This window comes from Microtus oregoni, unplaced genomic scaffold (assembly GCF_018167655.1).
Source record: "Microtus oregoni isolate MIOR12 unplaced genomic scaffold, Mior012 000023F_ref0000262, whole genome shotgun sequence".
Taxonomy (NCBI): domain Eukaryota; kingdom Metazoa; phylum Chordata; class Mammalia; order Rodentia; family Cricetidae; genus Microtus; species Microtus oregoni.
In genome coordinates this window covers 19,625,422-19,647,739 of record NW_024543082.1, presented here as the reverse complement: position 1 = coordinate 19,647,739, position 22,318 = coordinate 19,625,422, and the positions used below count along the sequence as shown (strand labels likewise).

General features: G+C 40.5%; 1 protein-coding gene across 2 annotated transcripts in view; it reads left to right on the top strand.

Moving 5' to 3' along the window:
* The first annotated feature begins 6,409 nt into the window (after window positions 1–6,409).
* Window positions 6,410–22,318, top strand: part of Usf3 (upstream transcription factor family member 3) — a 44,218-nt gene continuing 28,309 nt past the window's right edge. For both annotated transcript variants that reach the window (XM_041673052.1, XM_041673053.1), the window contains exon 1: window positions 6,410–6,675. The gene's annotated coding sequence lies outside the window, so the exon portion shown is untranslated. The remainder of the gene's footprint in view (window positions 6,676–22,318) is intronic.

The following is a 22,318-nucleotide window of genomic DNA, read 5'->3' as shown; positions in this document are numbered from 1 at the left end:
AACACATGGCAACGTAGCCAGACTAGCTCCACCTACAGAAGCCCCAGACCAACAAGTCTGCCTACAACAGCTATGGGGGGTGGGTGTCCAACTGAGGCCCTGACCCTCCTTTTTGAGTCTTGTCTGAGAGGGAATTTCAGCCTGGAAACATCAGAAACAAAAGAATGTGGGGCTGTTCCACACCTCAGCTTCATGCCTGTCCCATTCCTATACATACCATCCTGCCCCAGTGTATGTATTGCACCATTTGTGCCCCCTTTCCTCTTTGCATTCAAGATTATGAAGCTTTGCTGTGGGCCTTGCCTTCCCTTCCTGTTCATCTTGGTGGTATATGGGTGAGTTTAGGGGCTTTTTTTTAATCAAAAGTATCCACTTAAAAATTTATTTTAATGTGATTAACAAATGTTTAATATTTCTATATTATATAAAACAAATATATTTCTAGTCAAGATGGTCAGAATTAGCACTTGGCTTATTCCACAAGAAACATTGGATTATCTTTGCATCTTAGATACCACATCATTCCAAAATTTAGCGGTTTCAATCAACAGATTTGTCGGATCCCATAATTTCCCGATCAAGCAATGTATGATTTCTCCAGTTGGTTCTGATATAAGATCTTAATACCATCAAGTATCATCAAGGCCTGAATTTTCTTGAAGGCCTGATAATGGTCAGAGGAGCTACTTTATCTCACATGGCTTTTAGGCCTCAGTTTCTCATGTGAGTAGATTGCCTAGCCTCAAACTAAGTCTGAGCTAGGAGTCATTTGGAACATAAAATTAATATGAGACACTTGCCACTTAACAAAGCCTAATGTTGGTTTTTTTAAAAAATTATGGTTTTTGTATGTTGCATTGTGATGAAACCTTAAATCTAACATTTGGGAAGAGTTACTATTGGATAGAATATTTTGGAATTTTCTGTACTTTGAATTAGGAACTTACTGTCCTCAAGTCAAGGATATGAGTTACGAATGAATTAAACATGTTAAATAGCTATAACTTTACAACAAGATACTGACTGAAAGAATTTGTTTCTGTCAACCAAACTTCTAGAGCCTATCTATTTAGCTCCTCTGAGAAACATTGGCAACATCAGGAGTTATTTTTAAAGATTTGAGCAGTCTATACTAAGGAAAACTATCAGGTTCTCCTTGTGTCCCTTAAATGATTTCTATGAGTTTATTAATAAACACTTGCCTTTTAAGCTCTGCACAACAGTAATGGTCAATGAGGTGAGGGCTATGGCCTCTAAAGGTAAGTTTAAAAAAATGCCATGGTTTCTCTGTAGCCCTGGCCATCCTGGAACTCTTTGTAGACCAGACTGGCCTTTAATTCACAGAGATCCACCTGCTTCTGCCTCCAGAGTGTTAAGATTTGTGCGTGTGGGTGCTTGCCAAGTACTCTTAATTGTTGCACTATCTTCCTAGGCCTTTAATGTTCTGTTGTAAGTAGAACATCTTAACGACAAGTGAAGGACCCTTGGAAACAGCTGTTTGTGAGACAAGGTTTCACCTTGAACTTGCTATGTAGCTGAGGCTAGATTTGAATTCTTGATCCTATTTCTATCAACTTGGTTGGCTGAATGTTTCCTTTGCAAAAGTGAACAAAAGTTCTCATCATCAATCTTGAGTTTGTTTTAATGTTATAAAGCAATATGGAGAGAAATATTCTTTACACTGACTTTTTAACATCGCATCCAATATAAACACGCTTTAATAAGATTTAAAAGGCTGATAATTGAAAAGTCAAAAAGATTCAGGACTTAGGCATCGAAGCTATCTATGTTTTGTGGTTATGATTGTATCAAACCTAATTTGTTTCTCTAGACTGGTGTAGCTTATTCCATTTTTATCTTTAATCAGGCTACAATTTAAAAGTAGCAGACTAGCTCAAATCTGGTGGGATTTTGTTATTTAGTAGGGACCAGACTCATTAGGACTGACTTCCAGCATTTTACCACTTGGATCAGGAGAAGAGGCTGAAGCAGTAAGAGTTTGAACTTAACCCCAAATTGGGTTACATAGACCCCACTTGAGGGAGAAATCCTAATCACAATACCATCTCTAGCGGCCATAATTTAAAATTTTTTTTGTGTGTGCATGTTTGTTCCTCAAAAACGCATGAGGTCATAAGGAAGGTCCAGTTCCATATGGATATTGGGGATCAAGCCTCAGTTTCCTATAATAAATGGTAATGCTCTTAACTACTGATCTTTCCAGCTATCGTAATTATTTTGCTGTCCAATCACAAATAGCTTCCAATAGATGACTTAATTTTTTGTAACACTGGTAAGTCCTACAAGTATAACTTTCTACTTTCCACCTAGTAGCCAACCCACCTTCTGTAGTGTTCAAAAGGTCTCAGAGGCACACGTGACTTTTTTAATGTGTAGCTTAGGCCAAATTTAAAGCATGATTACTGAATTACCATCATTTCTTGGTGTGGTTTTGTAATGTGATGGTAACACACTGACTTTGGTCATGGAATTTGGTCATGGGATATACCCAAAAGTGATCTGGCTGTGACTGAAACTTAAAAGAGGGTGTGGCTCTGGCCTAGGGATACCTAGCACTAGTAAGAAGCATTTCTCCTTTTTCAGTACCAGGGATTGAACTGAGGGCCTTGCAGTGTTAGGGTACAGACTGATCTGTAAACAGCACCCCTAGGCTACCCTCAAAATTGCTAATTCTGCCTCTGCCTTTTTAACGTTACTTTGACAGATTACAGGTGGTTCTAAAGTGTTTGATGTGGGTGCTAGGAACCTGGACCTGAATCCTCTCCAAGAAGAGTAAATGCTCTTAACTGTTGAGCCATCTCTTCTCTTTCCAGCCTCTGGCCTTTTTTCCCCCCTGAGAAAAATTTACATGATCCCAGATAACACATTTTTCAAGTTTCTGTATTAAGTTACTCCTGACAGACAAGAGTTTTTTGGGTTTTTTTTCCTCAAAAATTGGAAAGATTTACGTCTACAGTGCATCATGATGGGGAAAGTATAGCTGTCTGAGGCTGATGCTCTACTTGCTTTCCCTTTTAATTTCTTCTGTCTGCCCCCCCCCCCCCCCCCAGCGCAACTAGGGACCCTGCCTCATAGGTAGTATCACATTCTGGGTAAGTCTTCCCTCTGGTTTAAAATACAGAAAACTGGAATAGATTTACTGTGAAAATACCACCACAGTATTTAGGCTTTTTGTTGTGTTGGAAGAATGAATTTTGGAGTTGAGAGCTAAAACTCCAGAAAGCAGTAGAGTTTAGCTGGGACTTCAGGTGACCATGGAGAAGGAACTGGTACTCTTTCCAGAATACTTTCGAAACCATTCATGATACATTCTAGTAGAGAAATCTGGCTGCATTCTCATGCCCAGAGAACTTCATCAGGCACAATTCAAAGCTACAGGCTATATGCTTGATAGTGGAACTTAAATTTTCAGGGAATTCCCTCATAGGTACATCTGGAGAGCAACACTGACTCTTAACTATCATGATGGGACTTTTGAATGATACAGGAATTAAAAAGACAGCCTGAAAAGCTGTAAGAGTCTGCAGCTACTATGCTTATTCATGAGATCTTGTCTGTCTTTTAATATGTAAGATTGACAAGAAGGTGAAAGCTGCTTCAGCACTTGTATACTATGTCATAGACCAATGATTAAAAACTTTAAGCATGCCGTTTGGAAAGTAAAATCAGTTTTAATTTGCAAGTGATAATGATTGAACAAAATGCTGGTGCTGTGTTTTGGAAGACTTCATTACTTCAAGTTCACATCTTACAAAGTTGAGTAAAGTTAGTGGTGTCATTGTCAACATAAACCAGGCAGTGCTACAGAGCTGAGTGTATAAATATATCTGTACTTGCATAGTCAATCTCTTTGTCAAGGCACATGAATGACCATCTCAACAATCACATAGGGAAAATGGTGTCTTCACAGTATACAATAAATAAAATACAATAAATAAAAAGGGTGTTCAATCCTCTAGTCCTAGCTACTCACAGCTGAGCAATACCAACCTGGACTTTTCAAGATGGAACAGAATTCAGGCTGTGGTACAGGTATTGCTCACGGCTCTTGCTGTAATGTATAGTGAGGGAGCAGAAAGATGAAAAATAGCAAGTTGAAAGTGCCACACAGGGCAAAGTCAAACATCTATAATTGTTAAGAGATTAGTGCCATTAAGAGAAAACCTCAGACCCTTCTCCTGAGCAAGAAGTGCTGTGTGCAAGAGCTCATCCAGCAAAGGGTCCATTTTTCAAAACTACAAATTCATCTTAAGGAAAAGACCTGGGAATGTCACCAGAGTTCCCTGCTCAAAACCGTCTAGAAAGTTTTCTCAGCATCAGTAGAGGCCAATACAACTGTGAGACAAGAGCATCTATATCTTGAGCTGTCAGCGGAGCCTGGCATGAGCATCTAAGTGGAGCTAATTTATAACTTAGGTGAAGATTTGTCATAGAAGCTTATGGCAGTTCCAGAAGGCCACTGATGATAAGCAAAGTGTGGCAGGGTCAGATTCCTGAAATGAAGCTAGGAAGCTAGGAAAAATGAAGCATGAAGCCAGGAAAGTGAAGTCTAAATAAAACCCAAGGATGTTGGAGATGCCAGGAAACACAGAATATTTGCTAATGAAAGCTGAAAAGTGGAAACAGACCAAGAGAAGAGGTTAGGTGTGCTCTAGTCAGACCTTCATACATTAAGATAGAGCATGAAGAATTGCAAATTCATTTTCAATTCCTGGGACAGATTCTACATCACGTATCCTCTTCCATATATTGCCGATTAACTTCGTAGTGTTTTAAGGATTTTCATGTTTTTATTCATAACAACCTATAATATCCTTGACCTTACTCTTGGTATTATAAAGAACGCCTCATAAAATAATCCAGGCAATCCTTCTAAGCTTTGAGTATGTAAAGCTGGTCTATATTTTTGCATCTGGATGTAGTGGTGCACCCTTTTAATTCCAGCACTCATATTCAAGATGCAGAGGCAGCTGGATCTCTGTGAGTTCAAAGACAGCCTAGTCTACACAGTGGGATCCTATCTCAACAAAAAGCCAAGACATTTGATTTTAACTAAGAATGAATGTATTGTAGTTCAGGAAGTTATGTGTACCCTGGATTTGATATTTGTCACCCATTAAACCATACATTCTTACTAAGATGGAAATCATGTAGCTGGACATATATTAGCATTTACAGTTTCATGGATGTGTTATTAGTATTACTATTATGACTCTGAGTCACACCATCTCTGCTCTTGAACTTGGGAATGACAAATCCATTCAAAAGCCAATTAAAACTCACTGCCCTGGCCCAGATGTCACAAGGAAGTGAAGAAACAAAATTCAGACTGCTTATTAGCACCAGTTTTGAAGCAACGTTAAAGGTCTATTTCATTACAGAATTTCAAAACGCGTAGTAAAAGTAAAATGGACTTGTTATTTACCTTTTTCACAAAGCAAGGTCTGCGTCCATTATGTATTTGCCATAGATGTGACTATCTTGTGAAGAGCTCATGAATCTTTCACCACCACTAGGTGGAGGACCCGACACCTGTCTCAGGCAGACTGGTTTGTGAAATGAAGCAAAACTAGAAAAAGTTAGGGACCACGGTTCAAGAGCTCCAAACGCAGCTCAGAAGAGGTCTCGGGTTCCAGATACAAGTGTCTAGTAACTTAAGTTTAGGCAATCCCCATCTCCTAAAGACACACTCCCTCCTTAGCTGGGGTTCCCTGTCATTTCTGAAAATGGTCTTCATGCTTTCTGGCAAATAAAGGACGTCAGCGAGTCTGCAGTACAAATTCCAGCAGCCTTGGGGCTGAAAGGACCTTGCACCAAAAGGGAAGTCCGGAGAGAACTGAATTCTCCACCACCGTTTCCCGCCTTCTTGATCCTTCACAGGCTAAAGGGACCGGTCTATCTCCGAAAGCCTCGGGTGCCTCCTCCTCTTCACTTTTTCCACTTGTAAGCTCACACTGACATATTCCAAAAGCTCAGTATAGAACAGGAAGCAAGGAAGTTTCTTAAAACATCGCTTCTAGCTTCTCAAAGCTTCCCCTTTAAGGAACCAGGCCTACCTCTTTCTCATTCACCTACTGGCTTTCCTTTCTGCCCGTCACTCTACCTTTAAGAATGTTTCCTGTTCTTTCAACCCAACTTACACACCTCCGCCCCCCGGCCGTGTTCATTGGGCCGCCTGAGGCCTGTTCTCTCCTAGCTTTTCCCTCCGCCTCCTCCCGCCCTCTAGCCTAGCGCAGCGGCATTCCGGCTGCCGATTGGCTGGGACGGCAGCCTCCCCAGCTCCGGATTGGTAGGCCGGTCGGCTGGGGCGGGCGCGCGGCGCATCCAGGTTAGGCTGTGCGCGTGCGGAGCGGCGGCCGCGGGAGGGGCGGGAGGGGCGGGGGGAGGGGGGCTGGGAAAGTTGAGGCCGTGCTGCCGCCGGGTCTCCGGCCTCGAGGGCTCGGGCTCGCTGCGGCGGCGGTGGCCGCGAGGAGAGGCGGCGGGGGCGGGGGGAGAGGAGGGCCCGGGCCCACGCTCCCCCAGCCCCGCAGAAGCAGGCGGCGGCTGCCGACCCAGAGGCTCGCCTGGACGGCCAGACACCGCTGTCTTCCGCTCCTGGGATCATGACCCAGGCGGGGGTCGCCGCCACTGCGGCCGGGAGCGCGTCGCCGGCGGGTGAGTGGCCGCGGGAGGGGGCGCTGACAGCCTGGGCCCCGGCTGCGGGGGCGGCTCCGGGGGGCGGCCCCGGGCTCAGCTCCACCCACCCCCTCCAAGCCGAGGGAGGTGAGGGCTAAGCGGAGTGCTCCTGGTTCCCGGGGATCCCAGAGTGCCCACCTGACCCGGGGCGAGCGCCTTCTTCACCTTGGCCTGCCCGCACCCTCGGTCCCAGGCCCGCGGGGGCTTGCCCCGCTCCGGTTCTCACCGGCGGACAGAGGCCCCATGCTGTCCTGGGTGCATAAAGAACTGGGCTGCCAGGTCCTCTCCAGGTGGCCTTTGCCCGCCTCCTTCACCTTTTGCCATCTCTTCCATCTCTTTCCTCGTCTTCTGACTTTCCTTCTGACCCACTCGTCAAACTCGTGCTGCCTGCTTTTGTAACTTTCACCCCTGTGTTGGAGAGTTAGGTTGACGTTTTCTTTTTCGAAGCTCATCTTTTTGCTGCTGAACAGCCCTGGTCCAAGCGAACGGCTAGCTCGTCTGATTTCCTATTTCCTGAACAAGCATGAGTTTTCTGGGCTCTTGCTGAGGTTGGACGCTTTGACTATTGCGTTCTCTCATGGATTTTTTTTTTTCTTTATTGACCTCGTCTGCAGATAAGAGATCACATAAAACTAACTGCCAAATCCCAACGAATGTTCGAGTAACATTTTACCCACTAAATAGAGTAAAGTAGCATGCAGGACAGTTCTGGCTAGCATGCAGGACAGTTCTGGCTAACTTTACGGGTAGCAGTGGGCAGATTGCTTAAGGAAACTATGGTGAGTGGACTTTTCAGCACCTTTTCCTCATGGCCAGCCTGCCTTGCTTTTTGCGATCTCTGCCCTCTCGACAGTCACCCTAGTGACATTTTCCTTTCCCCAGGACTCTTGATTTGCTGCGTAGATACGGTGTTTTCATTTGTTTGGGAAGTACACTGAAAGTATTTGTTGCAAAATAAGTAAGATGCATTGTAATCATTCCACTTTCTGAAACCAAGTGTTGTAAACAAAAGCTGTGTCAAGCATGTTTCACCAGAAGGCCCGTGTGACCCAGAATAACCATGAATGTGGCCCAACACAAAGTTGAAAACTCATTCAATACCTTTGGTTTTTTGTTTTTATTTGTTTTGTTTTGTTTTTAATCTGATCATGTGGCTCCCAAGGGTGACTGTGTAAATGACAAGGTTGTGTCACAATGTCAAAATGTTGGGTACCTAGTCTAAATAGTATGATTTAGTGTCTCTGTGTACTTAAAAGTAGTTTTGTGAAGTTTGTGCATGGATGAAACGTAGGACATTTCCTTGCAGTGTGGTAAAGGCCACTTAGAATAGCTGGTTGTGCAGGAAACACTAAGGAAACACTATTTAACTCAGGTTGGAAGAGAAGTTTCCACAGGTAGCAAGCTCAGAACCACTGCCTTTAAACCCAGGCCTTAATGTTATCTCACATCGTTCCTTCCTGTGGTCAAGCTCAATGCTTCCTTAACTGGACTGTTTGTTATAATCACCCTGTTTCAATTCACAGCCGTTACCTTTGACCTGGAGGGAGGTAGGCTGTGGGTATACTTCTTAACACTCTCCAGGCAATTCTGCTCAGCAGCCAGGGCTGAAAATTACCTTAAGCTTGGTACAGTGTCCAGACTGTTGTGCTTGTATTCCAGGGCTTTCCATGGCAAACCTTCAGTTGTGTATTCAACTGTTGCCTTAAAGCCTTCCATGTGAACCTTTGGACCCCCTAACTCCTACAGATAATGCAATTTAGATCCTGCTGTTGCTAACATGGGTGTTTCTCAGGATATGGATCCCTACTCGTAATTCCCTTACCTATCAGTGTAGAGTCTAAGTAATTGTGTGACAGACCTCTTAAATAATGTAATCTTTGGTATATACATGCACATATATGTGTGTGTTGGTATAGTGGTACATGATCTCCTTTTGCTCCTAGGCTGACTTTGAATTTGCACCAATCCTTGTGCCTTTATTTTCAGGTGTTAGGATTACTGTGCCTTCGTACTTGGCACCAACAGAAGTTTTAGTGTTTCATTACATTTATTGAGAGAGACAGGGAGGGAGGGAGGGTGGGAGAGAGATGTGCCTACATGTGTGTGAGAGAGGCTTGTTTTTGCCACAGTGTGTGTGTATGTGAGTGTGAGTGTGTGTGTGTGTGTGTGTGTGCGTGGCTCAGAGGATAACTTGAGAGTCACTCCTTTTTTCTGCTGTGTGGGACTGGACTCAGATTGCCAGGTTGGCAGCAGGTACTTGCTAAGCCATTTCACCAAGCAAACAACAAATTTTTCGTTTTGTTTTTCAAGACAGGGTTTCTCTGTGTGGCTCTGCCTGTCCTGGAACTGGCTCTGTGGACCAGACTGGCCTCGAATTCTGAGATCTACCTGCCTCTGCTTCCTCAGAGCTGGGATTAAAGGTGCCTGCCTGGCTAACAACAAAAATTGAAAAATTTTAATTATACATTTTATGAAGTGTCTTCAGAGATACTACCCTAATTTTTGTTTATTTCTTTCAATGTTGGTTTGTTTGTTTTTTTGTTTGTTTGTTTTTGTTTTTTTGAGATAGGGTTTCACTGTGTAGCCCTGGGTGTCCTGAAACTCACTCTGGAGACCACCCGGTCTCAAATTTACAGAGAATCACCTGCTTCTGCCTCCCAGGTGCTGGGATTAAAGATGTGCATCACCACCACTTAGCTATTATTTTTAACTGAAATAGAATTTTATCACCTTTTTCCTCTCCTTTTCCTCCCTCTAGCCCTTCCCAGCTACCTTCCCTCAAACCCCTTCCATGTCCTCTATCTCAAGTTGATAGCCTCTTTTTCTTTATTATTGCTTGTTACATACATATATTGTATACAAGTGTGTGTGTGCATGGTATATATAAATACAACCTTCTAAGTGTTTTTGTTGGTGGTGTTTATATAGTTTTAAGTCTGACCACTCTGCATTGAATAACCAGTAAGTGGCTTCATCTCTGGATAAGACTAATTTTCCTTCTCCCAGCAGCCTATAGTTCTTCCTGTAGGGATGGGAACATGATGAACTTTTCTCCATTCCACTGATGTTGCCATTGTTCTGAGCTTGCTTACTCCGCCATTTCCAGGAGAGACCATATCACAGCAGACTTCTTGGTCTTCTGGGTCTTACAGTCTTTCCCACCCCTTTTCCATGGTGTTCCCTGGACCAGATGCAGGAGCTGTGTGTGATGTAGATGTATCTGCTGGAGCTTGCTCCCTCCAATCTGTTGTTCTCTGCATTGTGTCCAGTTTTGTGTTTTGTTTTGTGTGTGTGTGTGTGAGAGAGAGAGAGAGAGAGGGAGGGAGGGAGGGAGGGAGAGAGAGAGAGAGAGAGAGAGAGACTCCATCACTGTAAAGAGAAGTGTCTTTGATGAGGGGTGCTAGCTATACTTATCTAGGAAAGATGGCGCCCACATCTTGGCCTGTTTTTATGATAAACTCTCTTTGAACTTTCAAACTACATGTTGTTTACAAGACTCCCTTTGTACTGATAGTGTGGGTGTATTTAACATATATTCTTGTTTCTTTCTTTTACAATTCAGTGGCAAGGGGCATTTTGTTTTTGTGGCTTAGGACACTCTTGGACTCATTAGCCATGTTTTTTTTTGTTTGTTTGTTTTTGTTTTTGTTTTTCGAGACAGGGTTTCTCTGTGGTTTTGGAGCCTGTCCTGGAACTAGCTCTGTAGACCAGGCTGGTCTCGAACTCACAGAGATCTGCCTACCTCTGCCTCCCGAGTGCTGGGATTAAAGGCGTGCGCCACCATCGCCCGGCCCTAGCCATGGTTTTGAGACATTCCTGCTGTCTCTTAGCGGTGTCTTTCCTGGTATTCAGTTACTGCCGGCATGTATGGATGCAAAAGTTATTGTCAGTGGTTGGTTTTTGTTTCTTTTTTTTTTGTTGTTGTTGTTTGTTTGTTTGTTTTAAGTCAGTGTATCTTAAGTAGCCTTGGCTATCCCAAAACTCCCTATGTAGACCAGGCTGGTCTCAAGTACTTGAGATCTACCTGCCTCTGACTCCAAGTGCTGGGATTATGGTTGTGTTCCACCATGTCCTGCTTTCAGGGTTTTTTTTTTTTTCCCTTATATTTTCCGACTTTTTTTTTTTTTGGTTTGAATTTTGCTTTATTGATAGAGTCATTTTCCGACTTTTTTCAGCAGGTTGATTATTTTCTATTTTGTGTCCCCAGTCCACTTGCGTTTATTTCTGTGTTAGGACTTAACAGATTGCCACAGGTAATCTGTTTATTTGACTGCTAGTTTTCAGGGCATCTGTGTTCAAGGGCATGATCTGCATTGTATTCCTAGATGCAATATGGCAGGGCTAGAACATTGCAGCCATAGGAACTGTGTCCTCTAGGAATGAATGTGTCATTTACAGACACACATACACACACACAAGTTTTTAAAAAGTGTGTTAAATTTGACTGCCGTATTTTATTATATACAAAGGGTATAAACACACATCTTTAACAAAATTTTAGTTGATTCTGAACATTGGTAGTATATGCCTTTAATCCCAGCATAGTGCCAGGCAGATCTCTGAGTTTGAGGCTAGCCTGGTCTAAAGAGCTAGTTCTGGAACAGCCAAGGCCACACAAAGAAACCCTATCTTGAAAAACAAAACAAAAAAGGTTAATTTGACATTAATTGACTTTGCTACAACATATTGTCTTAACTTCAGTTATATATTTTTCATAAAGACCCCTTAAAGGTATAGTCTTCCATATGTACATACACCTTGAGCATTTTTCTCTGAGCTTATTATTCATAAAATATTTGTGAAACTCTTGCTAATAAAAAAACTGTTAATTGTTCAATTGGATAATTTTTCTTTTTCTCATTCAATTTTCCATGTGGGTACAATTGTGCTATTTCAGAAGGCCAGATCTTTTAATTAGATCAGTAGGGCATGATAAGTTGCTCCTATTAATGTGCTAATACTGTGTTTTTAATTCAGTTCATCAAGTATTTATTGAGTACTTACATTTGCGCAATACTGTAGGTGCTAAAGCGAATACTGAAATAGTAAATACTGAGCTCAGCTTGTAAGAAAATTTGGGGAGGCCTGGGGAACATCAGATAATTAAGGGACTCATTGCAGCATTTGTTTGCCAAATTAACCTGTGATATTATAATAGTTATAGTATTATTAATCATCATCATCACCATCATCGCCTAGGAAAGACTCATCGTTCTCTTTTACCTGTTGTGTGGCTGATTGGAGCTCTAGACAGCTTTACCTCCCATCCCTGGTGAAAGAGTTCTCACATTAGCTGCTGTCATTTCATAAACAGTAGAAGCCACAGAGAATGGGGAGAGAAGAATAAAAGATGGTACAACTAAGAGAGGTACACTTCTATTTCTGCTCCACATTTAGGACTAATTCCTCTTTAATTATTAGCAACAGAATTTAACTTGGACTAATGTAAGAAAATAGAGCTTTATGGATTGGGAAGGTTAGGAAATGCTCACAGGGCTAAGTCAGCCCCAGCCAGCATTCCTTCTTGTGCAGGGCGTCTTAGCTATTAGTGCTGTGCCACACTTCTCATGGCAGCCCACGTTTGAAGTCCTCCTGAGTTCTAGAGTGGGGTGGAGAAGCTCTTCAAAGGAGGCACAGGATATGCCACCAGACAGCTTGAGCTGCAGGTATTTTATACATGGGCTGTGCTTGGCAGTGTTGAGCCTTTGATGAGCTTGCTGTAAGCAGTTTTTGGAATGAAAGTCAGCACTAGCTGAAGAGTAAATGAAAAATAAGAGGAGAGGGGAGCAAGTGTAAGTTAGTTCTTCAAGAAGCCTGGTGCTCAGAGAAAAGGAGACAGGCCCAGAAAAGAAATCATTAAAGCCTTTCAAATGGAGAAAAATGAGTAAGGAAATGTTTGAATGGAAAAGCACCAATAGGGTAAGTAGAGTAAATTATCAAAAAGAGAAAAAAGACATGATGTAAGAGGTTACCAAGTAACCAAGATGTTACCAAGTAGAGTTGTTATAGGGTCCAGAGTATAGGAAGAGTGTTTGTGTTAGCTAGAAATACTAGGAACCTTTGTCATGGACAACAGACTTACCTTGGATTTTGAAGTATTGGTAGGAGTTGGACAAGCCACAAAAGATAAAAAGGTCATTTCAGTGAGAGAAAAGCATGAACTTAGGGAAAAATGAGCTTACCAATAAGGAGAACAGGAAGAGCAAATCTGAGTTGGTTAGGATGGAGAATAAATGTCTGGATCAGCTATTCACCCTTGCTCCTCTGTGTTGTACCTGATAGATGTGGGTAGGTGAGACTGAAAGCCAGGACCCAGAGTTTAGATGTGTTGCAGTTGGGCATTAGTCAGTTGTTCTTCGGTATTCAGGTAGAATTTGCTCTAGGGTTCCTTCACAGGTACAGAAATTTAAGTATCATTTAGGGAGCTAGACAGATGGCTCAGTGGTTAAGAGTATACATTGTTCTTTCAGTGGACTCCAGTTTGGTTCCCAGCACCCATGTGCAGTGGATCACAACCATATTTAGCTCCATTTCTAGGAATCTGGCACCTCGGGTCTTCTGAAGCACCTGCACTCAGGTGTACATACCCTGCCCCACAGATGCACATGATTAAAGAAATTAAATAAATCTTCAAAGTCTCATGCACAATGGCATAGTGTTTTCATGTTTGCATAACCTATGCACATCCTCCTATATACTTAAAATTGTTTGTAGATTATTTATAACGTTTTACATAAATTAAATGCTGTAAAAAGTTATATATTAAGAAGATGGAATGCAGTCTGAGTAGTGTATGAAGGTAATTTTATTATTATGGGGACATCATATGGTGTACTCTTACGAGACCAAATGTGTAAGTCTCATGCTGTGCTCTCTTCTCCCAGGCTATAGACCTATCTACCACATTATTGCCATGAGTATTATAGACAATCATAACATGGTGGTGCTTATGTATAAACATGTGCAAACATAGTAAAATAAGAGGTAATAGAAGTCTTCAGCTCCATTCCAGTGTTAGGAGCCACTGTGGAATATGTGGATGTGAGTAACTAACCATCATTATGCAGTGCATGGCTATATCTACTAATACTGTGATTTCTCTTGAGGTTTATTTTGTGGACATGATCTTGCTATGTTAGGACTATCCTCACACTTTTTATGCTCCTGCCTCAGTGCCCCAAATATTACAATACAGGCCAGTATTGTATTTTACTTTAGAAAATAATAACAAGGGTGAAAATCAGTATGTATATTCAGTATAGCTAAAAATTTCTTCCAATACTTTTGGTTCAAGAATTGTTGGATTCATGGATATAAAACTCTGTGTATAGGGGCTGATGCTGCTGTAAATTCTGGAGCATGAGAAACATGATGGAGTTTGGTGAATTAGAAGGAAGGATCAGTGGAATGTTGGGATGGGTATAAAACCCATGAAGAGCAAGAAGAGGGTTGAGAGCCAGATGTGTAAAAAGGGCCTGAACTGACATGGTAATGAACAGGGAAAGTAAATGGGATAAAGATGACATCACTTGGTAAAGAGATCTGAATTTATTTTTTTGTTTTGAGATTAGAGCCAGGTTAATTGATAAAATAGAGGCTTTGAATGAGACATTTATGTCTTATAGTGTGAGGCAGTATGTTCCAAATAAGCTTCTTTGTTTGTTTTGAATGGTCTAATTAGAGCTTTGCCTGTCTGCAGATGTAGAGCAAGATGAAAGTTGAAAGGAAGCTTTGTATATATACTATATATACACCTATAGTATATATTATATAATATAGTATATCATACAATATAATGGTTTTAGCCAGAAAAAAATCAGGAACCTTTTCTGGAAGAAAACAAACATAAAAGAGAGTAGTGAACATGGGAACTCAAATGAAAAAGAGACAAGGATCCCTACTAAGAAACAAAAATACTTAAGTGAGAAAAGAGTAAGACAACACAAGCGATGGAATTTCAGGAAGATCTTTGATTTGATGAAGTTTGTCCTTGGCCTCCAAGAGAGTATTTCTATTGGCTTGAGCAATCCTAAAGTAAATAGTCATGAGCCAGGAAGGATTTGCCAGTGAGGGAGAGAGGAAGTTCTGTGGAGTGAAATGAAGTGGAAGGGTACACAGAAAAAGCAGATTTTTTGTTGACTGTGAAGAAAATCTTTACATTTTAGAAGCAAAAGTTTGAATATAAAGGAAGCAATAATTTGTTGCTGAGGGAAGAGCTGATAACTGAGATTTAGCTCTGGGGAATTACAGTGAGGTGAAAAATTTATGGACATAGAAAATAATCCAGTGCAGGGACTCAGAACAGCTCACACCTGTCTTTTCATGGGGGTTTGGGGGAGAACAAGTTAGCTAACTTGCTAAGCTCCTGCTATGAAGTAGCTGTGTTGCTGGCCTGCTAACTGCACCTGTACAGTCACTATTGTCTTCTGGGGATTGCCGAGAGTCTCCCGACTTCAAGCATGGGGATCTCGAAAGTGATGAGTGCTTGCTGCTAAACTAAATGGCAAATGTCAGCCTTGAGATTTGGTGCTGAGTCTGACATCAGAGGCTGTTTTCATGGCACTGCAGGGATCACTCACTGACGTGGGTGAAGGATAAGTCGAGGATACATGATAGCAATTGTATTAGTGAATACAGTGGTAATGGCTTGGAACCATTTTGGGAGTTGTGTTTTTTTCTGTGTTTTCTTGTATGCACACTAGCCAGCCTGGCCTCAAACCTACAGTAGTGCTCCTGTGTCACCCTCTAGTGTTGGTTAGCAGGCATGTGTGACCACAGCAGGGTCACTTTCCCTTCCCTTTACTTCCCTCTACTGTCCTTCCTCCTTTTCTTTCCTTACCCCTCTCCCCCTGCTTTCCTTTCTATTATTTATTTACTTATTTAAATTTGGTTTATTTATTTGTTTTTGTTCTTCAAGGCAGGATTTCTCTGTGTAGTCCTGACTGTCCTAGAATTCTCTTTATAGACCAAGCTGGCTTCAAACTCACAGAGATTCATCTGTCTCTGCCTCCCGAGTGCTGGGATTAATAGTGTGTATGACCACTACCCAGCCCTTTCTATTAATTATTTACATTTGTTTCTTTTGGGAGGGTACTCTGCTGCCATGGTGGACATCAGAGGACAGCTTGTGGGAGACAGGCCAGTCTCTCCTTCCATCAGGTGGGTCCTGGGGATCTAATTCAGAACTCAGGCACCTTCACCTGCTGAGCGCTCTCTCTCTCTCTCTCTCTCTCTCTCTCTTTCTCTCTTCTTCTTCTTCTTCTTCTTCTTCTTCTTCCTCTTCCTCTTCCTCTTCCTCTTTCCTTTTGGTTTTTGGACAGGGTATACCTGTGAAGTATTTATCTAATTATTCTTTATCAGTAAAAATTGGGAATCAGATATTGGGGTAAGAATGCAGCCACCAGTTGCCTTATACCTCTTCCATTCCTTCCTCTGAAATGACTGAGCAGAGCACCTACCTCAGCCCCACCTTACTAGTTCCTGTCTCTTACCTGTCTACAGTCCTCTAAACTTTATGATTAATTTTGGTCTTCTAATGGCTACCTCTGTCCTCTGACTCAAAGCAAGTTTTATTTGTCAGAACACAATCAAAATACCACACAACATCTCCCCTTTTTTGTCTAAATAAAATAGTAAAACTATATACAATAAGTACAATATCTATTTACAAATAAATACAGGCAAGAATTACATTAACAAGGTCCAGTCCATTTGCATTTGGCAAATTCAGAGTAAATATTTCATTATCTACCCTATCTTGCTGAGTCCAAAGTTTTGTACCTAATTCACTTAATATCCAAACTTCCATTACTGACCCCAAACTATCTTTTGGTGATTCCCAACCTTATAAACTTTATACCTCTTTTGTGAGTTTCTTTTCTGAATTTGGTTACAAGGAAAACTATAACTATCAGCTCCACCAGAGACCTGAGAAGCAAATATTACATGAGTGAACAGGAATGCAGAGCAAATAACATCCACATTAAGACATGGCAGAAACAGTTGGCTGCCTGTAAAGTCACCCAAGGTCCTCTGTAACCATCTTCAGCCTACAGGCCTATAATATCTGACAGACTTTCCATGAAACAGGGTTCTTAAAGGACTGTCCCTCCTTGTCTTGGCAAAGTTTGGCAGTCACTTTCTTTTGTGTCCTGCTTGTCCAATTTAGACATCATACTGTCAGCAGTCAAGGCAAGGGCACGTTCTTGCCCAGTAGATGTTTGCAACAAAGAAAGTAAACTCCAAATGGACTTTCTTTGTTGCCTATCATCTTCTCTAAAGTAGACTGGTACTGCCAGAAGCATACATGTCTCATTTTCATAAAAAAAATCTTATGTTATTGAAATATCTTAAATGCTATAATCTGTAGATCTCTGAAGTGTTTGAAGATGACCTGTCTATCAAAAATATATCTCTGTTTGACCTTGAAAACTTAGCTAACACGACTATACATTTGATTGTGATAGGTGACTATTGACCTGTATTTCTTTATTATCCTAAATAGTTTATAATAACTTTCAAGGATTAGAAATTTACATTGCATTGTTAAATTAGCTGTATAGGTACAATACCTTCAACAAGAGTAGATATGTATGTACAGTAGGTTCTAACAAAAAACCCTTAAATGTTTATCAATATACAGAAATGTCTCAAGCAAGAGTAGAAACACAGCATAACAAAAATAACCTCAAATTTGTATCAAAATAAGAAAATCCATACCAATGTAAAATATTTAAGACTAGTAGTTGTTCTTTTGGTTTAAATTAGGTTCAGTAATCTACCCTTTTATTCTGTCATTTCTGTGTCCCCCTTTTTGTTTTCAGAACAAGATCCCTGAATCTAATCTCCTATGTTCAGCTTTTTTCCTGACCATTACCAGTAACAACTTGTAGCTCATCCCACTAAACCCACACCCTTAAAATTACTTCCTGTTGTCTGGGGTGATAGCATCCTTAGCAGACTCTGAAAAAAGAGGGTCAAGTCCTGGGAGAGCTAGTTTTAGCATTTGTTGTCCAGGCTCTGTGTGATGGGAAAGTGAAGGGCTTATTTTAAGTCCTGGGTGGAGTAATCTGTTAGGCTGGATCATCTCAGCTGTGCACCCTGAAATTGTCCTGAGCAGTCTGTAGTCCAAAGCAATTCTTTGGGTGGTGTTGGTCAGGTTAGTGACGTTACCACAATCCAGGTGGAATCGTCCTGGGATTTCATTCTCCTTTTGGAGACTTCAAAGGTCACTGTTAGTCATGGTCATGGTTCATTGTAGAAAACTTAAGTATTTTAAATGAAATATGCAGCAGATCTCAGACAGGTTAAAGGACCATAATTTGTTATGTACATCTAGAATACAAAATCTTAATTATTAGTTACCTGATAGAGGCCCAAACCTGAAATCATGTACAGGAAGCTAGATGAAGCTTTTTTTCTAGAATTAGTTAGTACTCTATATGACCATTAATATCATGACAAAAGGTTTAAAGTATAAATATATTAATTTTTATAAATTTTGAGATAATATTTATATCTTAAAAAAATTATAAAGAGTCAAAAATAAAACCAAAGAATGATGAGGTTAGTGGCAATGGAATAGTCCCATAATTTTGTTTTTTCTTTTATCCCATATCAGGTGGCTCTTATGACATGAAACAGAGATTTTAGACTTTCCTTTAACAAACATGCTTGGGTTTAGAGAAGGAGAGAGTCATGCTCCAATCCCAAATCCAGATTTAATTTTTAATTGAAGTGGGACTCCAAAAATACCATTTGTATTATATGTCTGTAAAGAACAGCAGAAACAAACATTTGGGAAAATTTATGAAATTTTATCCTGTTGGAGATGTGATCTACCAATAGGCCAATTTACTCTTTTTCGTGGGACATTTTCTCTGGTTGATTTGTCCTTTTTCTTCAAATGACTCATTTATCCAGTGATCTTCAGATTCCTTAGTTTAGATATCTTCATTTTCCTGAAAAGACAAAAAAAAAACCCTGCCCCAACTCTAACTTTGGAAAATTTCCCTTTTGACAAGTCATATCTGATCAAATGAAAAGCATTTCTTAGTCTTTTAAGTTAGTTTAGATTGAATGGTCACACTCTTGGATGAGCTGTTGTCTTTTCTAATCAAGTTATCTCTCTTGTTCAAATCTAATCTTCATCAATTTTGATGGTATTTATAGCTTTTTCTTCTAGTGTGGAAACAAAAGCAAGACCTTTCCAGGTGGTGGTGGCACACACCTTTAATCCCAGCACTTGGGAGGCAGAGACAGATGGATCTCTGTGAGTTCGAGGCCAGCCTGGTCTATAGAACGAGTGCCAGGACAAGCACCAAGGCCACAGAGAAACCCTGTCTCAAAAAACAATAAATAAATAAATAAATAAAGCAAGACCTCATCCCCAGTGTAGCACATTTCCTGGTTTACATTCTGAGGTCAACACATCTTTAATGTATACAGACTGATTTAATTCAGCAGTTTTTTTTCTAATATCAAGTGTCTGTTCACAGCTGTTATTGTTTTCTCATTAGAATTTAGAAAATTTAAGGTTTCTGTCTGACAGACCTGTCCATTGGTGAGAGTGGGGTGTTGAAGTCCTTCACTATTGATATGTGGAGGTTTGATGTGTGATTTAAGCTTTAGGAACATTTCTTTTACAAATGTGGGTGCTCTTGTATTTGGGGCATAGATGTTCACAGTTGAGACTTCATCTTGATGGATTTTTCCTTTGATGAATATGAAATGTCCTTCTCCATCTCTTTTGATTAGTTTTAGTTTGAAGTCTATTTTGATAGATACTAGGATAGCTACACAGCTTCCTTCTTAGGTCCATTTGATTGGAAAATCTTCTCCCAATGCTTTACTCTGAGGTAATGTCTGTCTTTGAAGTTGAGGTGTGCTTTATGTATGCAGCAAAAGAATGAATCCTGTTTTCATATCTGTTCTGTTATCTGTGTCTGTGTACTGGTGAATTGAATTCATTCGTATTAAGAGATGCTATTGTCCAGTGATTCTTAATTCCTGTTATTTCTGGGGGGTTGGTAATGGTGGTGGTGCTGGTGTGTTTCTCTTCTTTGGGTTTTGCTGTTGTGAGATTATCTTTTGCCTGTGTCTTTGTGGTTGTAACTGAGTTTCTTGGGCTGGAGTTTTTCTTCTACTACTTTCTGTAATGCTTGATTTGTGGTTAGGTATTGTTTAAATCTTGCTTTTTCATGAAAGGAGGTTGGGGGAGGGAACCAGAGGAGAGGAGGGAGCAGAAACTGGTCGGTATGTAATATAAATTTTAAAAATTTAAAAAGATAAAAAATTTAATATTTTTCCCAGAAACATATGTTAATTTGTGGTTTATTTCTAAGACTGGAGGACTGTTAATCTGGGTATTCCATTGCTGTAACAAATCACACCCCCATAAATTCATTGCTATGTTAGCCATATATGGCTTTAATTTTCCTGTCTGTTCTTTTTTTAATTAATAAATTAATTATGTATACAATGTTCTGCCTGCATGTATGTCTGAAGGCTAGAGAAGTTACCAGATCTCATTATAGATGGTTGTGAGCCACTGTGTGGTTGATGGAAATTGAACTCAGGACCTCTGGAAGAGCAGTCAGTGCTCTACCACTGAGCCATCTCTCTAGGCCCCTCTCTGTTTTTCTGATCCTATACATTCTCATGTTTTACCTGAGATAAAGTTCCAGTCCATAAAAGTTGAACATTTACCTCCTCAAGAGGCCAATTTGACTTCAAGATTCTGGTGCAATTATTGTTGCATCTGTCACTTTGTCTAACAAATCCTTAATTATAATGTTGTTTATTTGTATTTTTAACTTTGGTCTTTTATCATTTGTAGAAGTTTGCCAAAATATTTGCTTTATGGTTTCTTCTGAATTTTTTGTTCTCTCTTGTATAGCTGTTCTACTATCCAGAGCAGTATGGTTTCTTGCAATAGGCATTAGGTTCTTTAATTGGAAGAAGTTTCCTCTAGACTAAATTGGATTTGGCATAGGGGTCTACAAGAGTCCCATCAAGGTGTTTCCCAATGGCAAAGGGTTACCTTGAGTATTGCTAACTGTTTCGTTCATGTGTGTATTCTGCATGTTAGTGCCATCCATTTGGATTACTCTGACTTTGTCATAAGTTTGAAACTGGACTCTTTGGCTTTGTTCACCCCCCAGTCTCACTTTTTAGACTGTGTTAGTACTAGATTCCAGTTTCAAATTTTAATTACATGTAAAGCAAGTGACTTGAAAATTTTGTTGTAAAAACAAACAAACAAACAAACAAAAACCCTAAATTAGATTGCTTCTGTGTTAACATGGCTTTGGGTTGATGCTTTTGTTTTCTAAGTTTTCTAGCCTGATGTGTTAGCTCAGACCTGTAATCCTAGCACTTGGGAGGCTGAGGCAGGAGCATCAGTTCAAGACCAAGTAGGCTATATAGTAGGTTTGTTTGGCAGCCTGTGCTAGATGAGAGGATAGAGAGAGAAGAAAGAAAAAGATTATCGAGGTATGATTTGTATCCCTCCTTCACTCAGTGCCCACTTCAGTGGTTTAGTATGTCCAACAGTGTCATATAAGCATTGTCGCAGTAATGTTTTAGAACACTTTTATTACCTAGAAAAGAAACTCCATACTCATTAGCTGTTTCGGGGAACCCAGTTTATGAGAGTCGGTAACCAAAGGCAGCAAGTGCTGAGAGGCCAAAGAAAACTACAGGCAAATCCAGGATTTCACAACCTGCAGTGTTTCAGTGATGCAGAGAGCGGAACCTGCCTTGGGCAGCAATAGGACAAGAAGATCCTGACCCCTCACAGGCAGGAGGGATGGGTCCAAATACTAAACTAGACAAAGCTATGCAAAGGTAGCCTCCCCAAATCAGAGCATACCTGAGCTTTATTTTAGGGGAAAAAAAATCCCCTGCGCAACTTATATGTCATTTGCTCGTTAGGAAACTGTCCAGATACCATCAACCAGCGCAAAGTGCTCAGCTGGCTGTTTTTCCTTACAGTGTTTATAATTTGTGCCTGTGGCATTCAGTGAACAAAGTGGCAATCTGTCAACAGAAAAATGGATAAAAAGCTAGTGTTACAGGATCATACACAGTTTAGTAAATAAAAGAAGCAATGTATACTTTTACATTAAGCTGAGTGTTAGCTTGCTACAAGAGAATCTCAGCTAATACGTCTATATAACATCCAGAGGAGGAAACAGTACAGTAATTACTTTTTAAACTGGGAAGGGGTTGACTAGGAAAAGCCAAGAAGGAACTTTGGTGATAATATCTATAGTTTGATAAGTATTGGGTCATAGAAGTGTGTCCATCTGTCAAACCTCACTGAATGGTGTATTTAAAATGTTTGGAATTTGAGTTTTACTTCCTAGATCATGTGATTAGATGCATGAGTTCTGAGCGCCACCATGTATGAGCCACTGAGCTTGGCTGCTTTCCCAGTAATTGTTTCTTTCCACGCAGATATAATAATTCATAGATTATTAATATGAATTTTAGCATTTATCTTTAAAAATTCATGGCACTTTAGCTATTTTAAGGAGTATCTTATTTAGTCATATAAATATTGTATTAAAAATACCATTTGGGCTGTGTATGTGACTCAAGTGGTCTAAGGCCTGAGTTA